Genomic DNA, 9,821 nt, shown 5'->3' on the forward strand with positions numbered 1-9,821 from the left:
CTGCCGCCGCGGCTGCCTGCGCGGGGAGGACCGGCCCCTTCCCCTCCCTGGGCCGGGCCCTCCCTCTGCCCCCGCCCGGGTCCCCGCGCCGCTGCGTGGGCGCGTGGGGGCGCCGAGGCGCGGCGCTGGGCTCCGCGGGCGCACACCCCCGGAGGCTGGACGCGGGGCGCGGGTCTCGGGCCCTGCAGCTGCCGCCGCGCTGCTCTCTGCGCCTGCAGCCCAGCGGAGAACGCTCGCTCCTGCCTGTCCTGGAGGAGGTGAGGGCCCAGCCTCCTCCCCACCCACCGACACCCCACACCTCCTCCCCTTGTAACCCAGTTACGGCCCCTGAGAAAGAAATTATTGCTTAGAAGGAACCTCAGCAATTACACTGAATTCATTCATTCATCCACCTATTCATTCATTCATTCATTCATTCATTCATTCATTCATGCAACATACATCGCACATCTACTGAGCCAGGCACAGCACCTGGGATATTCAGTTAAAACAAGATAGACTAGTTTTTTTGCCCTCCCGGAACTTAACATTCACGTGGGGAGACATATCACAACAATCAAAGAATCCAGGCAATCTCAGACAGTTACAATTACTACGGAGGGGGAAATCATGTGCAGGGGCAAAGGGAAAGTGATCTTAGGGAGGGCAGTCAGGGAAGACCTCTCTGAGGAGGTGACACCTGTATTATGAGTAAGTGCCCTTCCTGGTGGAGGAGAGTTCAGGGATCTCCTTGCACCCATTTTACAAATAGGGAAATTGAGGTTCCGAGAACTTAATTGGTATAAGCCCCTCCACACTCACCCTCAAATTAAGGCACCCCACATCATTCTGTCATATCCACCTCTTTCAACCTTCCACACACACATACAAAAAACTGTCTTGAACAGATTCTATGCAGCATTTCTTCCCTCACCCACTTTCTAATGTGTATGAACCCTGTTGTGGGACGCCCAGGATGCTTCAGTCCAAAACCAATATCAACCACTGCCATTTGTTAAGCTTAATAAAACACAGGGTGCCGAGATAAATCTGAATTTCAGAGAAACAAGGAATAAGGTGTAGTATGAGTGTGTCCTCTGCAATCGGTCACACATACTTATACTAAAAAAGTATTCATTGTTTGTCTGAAATTCAAATTGAACTGGGTGTCTTATATTTTTCTTTGCTAAATCTGGCAACTTGAAGCCCAACCCTTCCTTATCTCCTTAAATCCCCCAAAGAGACGGAAAGGTAGAAGCTTTTACAAATGATCAAGTCTCAGTTCAAAGAAGGCAGAAGGTGGCTGAGCCAGGGCTGACGTTCAGGTCCAGCTGTCTCCAAAGCCCTTGATATTGAGATATAATAGGGAGCCTTTGACTCCAGTTGTGGAGTTACTGGTAAGTTGATGAAACTTAAGCTCCTGGGGCGCTGGTTTGCTGGGCCACTTTCTAAGGCCCTGACAGGGGTCTAGAAATGTGTTCACATGGTTGCTTGCTGATGTCAAATTGACAAAAATCATTTGCTTTTGACATTTAGCAGCAATCAGCAGAGACCACGGTCTCTTTTCACTTGGAGTCCCCACTGTAGCACTTGACCTTGCATAGATAGGGTGGTGTGGAGTGGCATTTTGGGGATCCAGACAAGGGAAAGTTGAGTTGGGACGTTGTGATGTTTGTGGTATTTTTCAGCTTCTTAAAATCTGAATTTGTTGTGAAGCTTTTTTCTGAATTCAAAGAAATATTCACTTTTGTACCTAATTTTAGACTCATAATTTTGCATTCTTTTTCTTAAATAACGTCCCCAAATTATGTACGCAGCAGGCCTCACTATCCCGGGATCCACCTCTGCTCATCGCTTATTCCATCCCCTTTCTACTCCCAAAACTTCAGACAATCAAATGTATTCAGTAAGCACAATTGTCCTCCCATGGGTCAGGGAAGCCGTAGACCTGCTGCTTCTGGATGAAGATGACTCTTTGGCTTTCTAGATGCAGAACATACATCGGTACTTGGCCTTGATTTTCTCATGTCTACAATGGAGATAACAGCACCCATCTTGTATTATTATTATTCTTATTATTATATTATTCTTATTGTGACAATTCACTGAGATTATGTTTGTAAAACACTTTCTACTATGACTGTCACCGGCACTAGCAATTACTCAACAAATTTTATTAGTGTACATACAACTTCACTTCCCATCGCATCTTTGCAAAAGGCTCCAAGTCATTATCAATTGAGCGTCTTAATGCTCTTCAGAAGTGTTTAATTTATCTTGGCCCATGAGCCTTAATATAATCTTGTTTAAACAGTGGTACCGTGTTTCCCCAGAAATAAGACCTAACTGGAAAATAAGCCCTAGGATGATTTTTCAGGATGACATCCCCTGAACATAAGCCCTAATGCGTCTTTTGGAGCAAAACTTAACGTAAGACCCGGTCTTATTTTCGGGGAAACAGGGTAGTAAGCAGAACTTTGTTCTTAAAGGAATAGAATGGAATAGATTGGAATAGAAAATACCAAATGAATTTTGTGCATTAAGTGTGTGTGTGCGTGTGTGTGTGTGTGTGTGTGTGTGTGTGTGTGTGTGTGTACAGGGTCAGGACGTGAAACGTGTTTCTTTTTGCAGATCATGGGGGAAATTTGAAGAAAATTTATTAACTAAGGGTATGGAATCAAAGGGTTAATCTGTTTCCTTTGAACCATTTTACTCCTTCATCAGAATCTGGCTCCTTCTCTCATACATCACAGCCACACCCCATGGCCCCTTGAGAGATCAACAGGAGGCAGGTACTTATTAATTTTATTTTTTTCCTTCTCTCAGAGCAGTTTTCTCAATTCCGGCTGTGCATTAGAATCTCCAGGGGAGCTTTTAAAAATCCCCATGCTGAGGTCCCACCCCAGACCAATTAAACGAGACTCTGGAAGAAGGACTGAGGTATCAGTATATTTGTAAAGCTCCCCTGGTGATCCCAGTGTGCAGCAGAGGGTAGAAGCCCTGTCTTGGGATGAATGAGGACTTGACCCCAGGTTCACAGCAGATGAGGTAGAAATTGAAATAAGATTTAAGACTCCCAATTTTTATTCAAGACTGCTTAAAATCCAGTCACCTTCCTAGGCAGGAGTGCCCCCTTTCTGTACCTTGATTTCTTCTTGGTAAGTATCTGGGCTCATTTTACAAGGACCTAGCATAATACGATCAGACAAAATCTGAAAATGCTAAACCCTAAAGCAGATTCTTTGGAGTGTAGAGCACAGGCAATGCCTGGCCTGGAATAAAACACTGTTTCCCCCCTGAGTCGTCCAAGTGAATTTCCTCTGAAGCCAGAAGATCAGAGGAATCTTGAAAACTGCAAACTTCACAATGTATCCAGCACATATAGTCATATTCTACAAACACACACGTGTATTCTCCATGTCAAATCATGCCTTGTTTCTATACACATTTCTTTCTCACCTGCAAAGATCTCCTCTACAGAAAAAAGGACTCCATTTTTAAAATGCATTCATTTAAACCTTGGCTCTTCCCAAAACGGATTTGAGGTAGCATGCAAAAACACGTATATAGCAGCAGAAAAAAGACTACAAGAAAAACAGTGAAGGGGAAACATGGGGAGGAAAAGAAATGAAAGTCAAGGGTGAGGTTTACACACAAAATGTGAGCTGAGAGATCCTGAACGCTTGTCAGTGGTGGACTAAGGATTAGATACTGAGCTTCCTGGCAGCCAGTTCAAAGAGGAAAATGTGATCAATTACATCAGTGGCTTTCAAACTTTCTTTTATTCAAAAGTAACCACATTGTGTTGAGCAGCTTCTATACTAAAATTGGAATGACACAGAGAAGATCAACGTGGCCCCTTGGCAAGGATGACATGCAAATTCTTGAACTGTTCCATATTTTTATAGATGAATTAGAAAGAAAAAAAAAGGCACAGAAGTTCAGTATGAAAAAAGGAGGTGAAGGATCCTAGCCCCAACCTCATGCATTACCCCTTTCTCCTGTGGGTACTTGTAAAGTGTCTTAAAGGAACCCCGAAAGCTCTGCAAAGCCAAGATTGAAAGCCATGGATTTCAAAGTGCTTCACTGTGTTCATGATTCTCAATGTCCATATGATAGAAACAAACAGGACTACTTGAATAAATCAGATTTTTCTTGATATTGGTACAGGAGAGAAGTTTTCCCATGGGTATTTATAGAAGAGGTAATATGTCATGCAGTATATATGTGGGGGTGGGACTTTTTGCAAATACATGGAATATACAATATTCCTTCACCCAAGAAAAAGGAAATATTTTTTATTATATATTACATATATAAACATAAGCAAATATTATTATATATTTACTTATATGTATTATATATATATGTATATATATATATATGTGTATATATATATATATATATATATATATATATCTCACATCCTCTGTAACCCAAGAATACAGATGCAAACATATATTGAACATCTCTCTAGTAAATAGTTTCCCAATAGATTGCCTCTTTGTTTTTAATACAAACTTTATAAAGGCATATTTCTCACAATTTTTTAGACCAGTCTTTATAAAGAAAAAGTTTTATTTGTATCCCCAAAACTCGATGTACCATTTCTATCGAAATAACACACAGGGAAAATAACTTTTCAACGACTATTTAGAGAACACTTGAACCCCATTTTGAAAAGTGCACCAAGAAGCGAAGAAGGGGACATGCAATCGGATGTGAGCATGTCATCACACACACATCAACTATTTGTTGAAAACTTGAGTAGTCATTTGGTGACTAGAAAAATCATGCTTTAAGCATTTTATACGTAACAAGCTAGTTTGATACTTGCTAAGTATTTTAAGAGTTTAGTTCCATTTTAGAAAATTATTTGGGGGCTTGGGTTGATATGTCATGCATTATAATTTTTTTATTTTTATTTAAAATCACAAGAAATCGGAAGGTCCAAGATGGCAGATAAAGTAAACACTATGCCTGCTGCATCCCAGGATCACACCAAAATTACAAACAAATTATTGAACAATCAACCTCATGAATCATCTGACGACTAGCTGAACAGAACCCCTGCAACTAAGGATCTAAAGAAGAGACCACACAGAGATTGGCAGGAGGGGTGGAGACGCGAAATGGGCTCTGACCCCACACCCACAGATAGTATGTGGTTGAATGCTGGGAGGGACCCCTCAATGGAGGAAGGGTTCCGAGCCCCACACCGGGCTCCTCAGCTCAAAGGTCCTGCACTGGGAAGACGAATTCCCACAACATCTGGCCGTGAAATTCAGCAAGTACCCCGTCCGTCCCAGTGAGACTGAAGGCGGCTAGAAACCCAGGCGCCCTCTTAGAGGGCCCGCACATAGACTCACTTGCTTGCAAACACTCACCTGGTCTCTGGTGGAGGGGCAGCAATTCGAAAGGTGCCAGAGACATACAGGGAAATACTGAGTTGTGTGGCTTTTGGCAAGGGCTGGAGGGACCAGCCTTTGTCCCTCTGTGTAGCCTGCCTCATGGGACCACCTTTTCTATGTTGAAACCTCTCCCAAAGGGCCAAATCTGAGACCACATTGGTCTGGTAAAATCCACCCACGCACATCACGGTAGTGACATCCTGGGTGTCTGCCCAGCACAGCTAGTACTCCAACACACGCAGGGCGTAGGGATGGGGCACTCTTGGCTACTGAGTGGCTAGCCATGCCTAAGAGCTCTGGAAGCCTTTTATAGCAGCGGATGGCCTGCTGCAGTCCGGGCAACTTTTGGTGCTGGGCAGTGACCCCAAACATGCACTATAGCCACTCTTGGTCTATTCTCAGGGGTTTATGAGCCAGAGGCAAGTGGTGGCTTGCCGCATTGTTTTCGTGAAGTGGTTGCAGCCCCGGCACCAGTGCAAGAAACGAAAGTGCATTCACTTTGTAAAAACCACTGCCCATACCCTGTAACTCCCTGGAATCCAGCCCTGCCCGCCTAAGGCTGCACTGCTGGGGCAGTCTTGACACTAGGTCAGCCAGCCTGTCCTGTGTACCTAAGGAGTCTTTTTTAATGGCTGAGCCTTACGAGCAGCTGGCAGGTGGCAACAGGCACAGGGACTCCTGGGCCTTTTGCTAAGCTGCTCCAAGCCCAATACTGTGTAGCAGCTGGCCTTGGTTCACAGTGAGGCCACAGGTTCACAGTGATGCCTCCAGGTTCAGCACAGGCAGCAACCCACCACATATAGCTGCATAGCTTTTACCAGGTAGCACCGGGCCGGTCACAGGCAAGGCTGAAATAGGTTTCTTGAGCCTCTCACAAAAAACACCAGAGACCACACACCCAGAGACTGGCTTCAGACCACACCAGAGCACTACCTGGTTGGCCCCACAAGCAGCACACCCAAAGGGTGGACTTAACAGGCACAAGAGCCCATGGGGATGAACCCCACTTGGAGGGGTCAGCCTCCACACAGCAGCTCATACACTGTGGGTGAAACCAACCCTCATTCAGTCAGCTTGGGGTCAATCCCACCCACTGACATGTCAAAAGCATTCTAGGCTCAACTATAATAGGAAAATACACACATCACACTCAAGGAACACTCTTGGAGCACATGCACAGGAGATCAGGGAAATTGTGCCATTAAACCACATAGGACACATACTACATAAGGCCACCCAGCAAAGGCTGAAAGATACAGGAGATCTACCTAATGCATAAAAGGAAACACAGAGAAGCAGCTAGAATGAGGAAACAAAGAAACATGTCCCAAATAAAAGAACAGGAGAAACCTCCAGAAATAGAACTAAATGAAATGGTGGCAACCAACCTATCAGAACAGAGTTTAAAACACTGGTTATAAGAATGCTTAAGGAACTTAGTGAGAATTTCAACAAAGAGATAGTAAACATAAGGGACATAGAAATCATAAAAGAGAATCAGTCAGAAATAAAGACTACAATAACAGAAATGAAGAATACACTAGAAGGTATCAACAGCAGATTAAATGAAGCAGAGGATAGGATCAGCAATTTAGAAGACAAGGTAGCCTAAAACACCCAATCAGAACAGCAAAAAGAAAAAAGAATAAAAAAGAAATGAAGATAGTTTAAGAGCTTCCAAGACAAGAAAAAGCTAAAGGTATTCATTACCGCCAAGCCAGTATTACAAGAAATGTTAAAAGGACTCCTTTAAGCGGAAAGAAAGGAGAAACCAAACAAACGAAGACCAAAAATATGAATAATAAAATGGCCATAACTATGTACCTATCAATAATCACTTTATATGTAAATGGATTAAATGCTCCAATCAAAAGACACAGGGCAGGTGAATAGATAAGAAAATAAGACCCATGCATATGCTGTCTACAAGAGACCCACCTCAGATCGAGAGACACAAACAGACTGAAAGTAAAGGGATGGAAAAATATATTTCCCACAAATAGAAAGGAGAAAAAAGCTGGGGTAGCAGTATTTATGTTGGACAAAATACACTTTAAAACTAAGACTATAATAAGAGACAAAGGAGGACATTACATAATAATAAAGGGATCAATCCAACAAGAGGACATAACCCTAGTAAACATGTGTGCACCCAGCATAGGAGCACCTAAATGTATATGCATAAAAAATATATATTGACTGACATAAAGGCAGAAATCCACAGTAACATAATCATAGTAGGGGAATTTAACACCCCACTGACACCAATGGACTGATCTTCCAGATAGAAAATCAACACAAAAACAGAGGCCTTAAATGACACACTAGACCAGATAGATTTAATTGATATTTTTAGAGCATTTCACCCTAAAGCAGCAGAATATACATTCTTTTCCAGTGCACGTGGAACATTTTCCAAGACAGACTACATGTTAGGCCACAAAACAAGTCTCAATAAATTTAAGAGATTGAAATCATATCAAGTGTCTTCTCTGATCACAATGGTATGAAACTAAAAGTCAAGTACAAGAAAAAAAACTGAGAAACACATGGAACCTAAATAACATGCTACTAAATCATGAATGGGTTGACAATGAGATCAAGGAAGAAACCAAAAGATACCCTGAAACAAATGAAAATGAAAACACAATGACCTAAAATCCATGGGACACAGCAAAAGCAGTCCTAAGGGGGAAATTCATAGCAATGAAGGCCTACCTAAAGAAACACTTTAATTATTTCCAGTTTAATATACTTTAATTGTGTCTCAATAATACATGAAAATATTGTGATATAGTCATACGAGTTTCTTTATTAATGCATTAAATAAATATGACCTAGCAGCAAGCCTAACAATTTATAATTTGAAAGTAATGCTGAGTATAAAAGATATTTTAAGGTATTTGTAACAGCCATAATGTGACATGATGATACCTGTGATTTCTATTGGTGATAGAGTCACAGGTCCTGCAAATACTACTGTGGTTTGTGGCCATATTCATATCTGAAGGGAACGCTAAATTTCAGTTAGAGGTGAAAATAAAGATACTATTTTTCCATGTAGCAACCTTAGCTACAATGAAAGTAATAATCTCCCTAGAAGGTAAGCATCTCTAAGCCCAGGAATATTTAATTATAAAAATGTGCAAAATGGGAAAACGATTTTATCAGTAAGCATATTTTAACTGATGTAAGATTCAGAAATCAATGTAGAACTGTTTGACAGGGTTCAACATCATCATATCTTTTCATTAAGAAGGAATCTATTCATATTTAGTAATTTGCATACTTTAAGAGACTTATGTTTAAGAGATGTAGGACTATTAGGGTAACATGTTGGTCAGACTAGTTGGTTATAATTTAAAATGTAATTGAATCATGGCTTACACAGGCAGTTTTTAAACTGAAGTCTTACTAAGTTTATAAGCAATCACTGGAATGCTGAGGAGAAGTCCAAATGTGCTGTATAAGCGTGATTTATTAGATTCATAAGAATGGATTGAGTAAGTAAAAATGTTGGGCACTTGAAGTGCTTGCAAAGAAAATCCAGAATATCAAATTTAGAAATGCAGTTTACAATGTTTGAAAGTATTTAGTTAGCTAAGCTTATAAATGGGACCAAATAGTAATCAACGACTTCCTTAAAAACAATGGCTAATTTTTGTTCTTTTATTCTTAGAAATCGAACAATGGATTTAAAAAGGAAACTTAAAAACTCAAGGGGAAAACTAGGTTGGGTAAATAGTAACTTTAGTAATTCAAAATTATTTCCTAGAATTTGTGTACAGCTTATTCTGCACACAAAACTCACCCAAACTCACATATAACGATATGGATGATTGAAAATGGAACAAACCAGTGGAAATCCAGGATCCTTCTCTCATCCTGTGTTTATTTTTGACCTAAGTGTCCCTCCTGTCCCCTTATTTGGGCCCCTGCCATTGAGGAATTAGCCACAAACACAAGAAAATTCTTTTCAGTGACCTAAGAAGAAGAAAGGTCATTTATTACACTGGGCTTAGGAACAAATTTAAAATACTGAACCACTTAATTTTTCAAAACAGTGAAATCTAAACAAATGCTAAACTGGTGAACAAATGTGCATTCATTGCCAAAACCCAAGTTGGTTTGGACAGCATTTTCCCCTGGTTCCTTCAGCAGAGCTGAATCCCTTGGCCTGCCCTCTCCAGCAGTGTAGAAAATTCCCAAGGGGAATAAAATAGTCTTACAATAAGCATTTTTAACAATCTACAACGCTAATGGCAGTTAAATACCAATATACAAACTTTCCTCCTTGCAGAATTACTGGAAAATCAAATAAAATGATTGAGATGATTTCTTTGCTCACCAGATAATTCTCTTTCAGCATTCAGTGAATGTATTATTTAGGATCAAATATGGGTACACCAGGTCACTTAGCTATTTCTCTTT

At 41.1% G+C, this 9,821-nt stretch overlaps 1 non-coding gene across 1 annotated transcript; it reads left to right on the plus strand.

Moving 5' to 3' along the window:
• Window positions 1-3,779: 3,779 nt before the first annotated feature.
• On the plus strand, window positions 3,780-3,883 carry LOC117016357 (U6 spliceosomal RNA). The gene has a single exon (XR_004421882.1). It is a non-coding gene; the product is annotated as a U6 spliceosomal RNA (small nuclear RNA).
• Window positions 3,884-9,821: the final 5,938 nt, after the last annotated feature.

The sequence above is a fragment of the Rhinolophus ferrumequinum genome, chromosome 23 (assembly GCF_004115265.2).
Source record: "Rhinolophus ferrumequinum isolate MPI-CBG mRhiFer1 chromosome 23, mRhiFer1_v1.p, whole genome shotgun sequence".
In the NCBI taxonomy this organism is placed as follows: Eukaryota; Metazoa; Chordata; class Mammalia; order Chiroptera; family Rhinolophidae; genus Rhinolophus; species Rhinolophus ferrumequinum.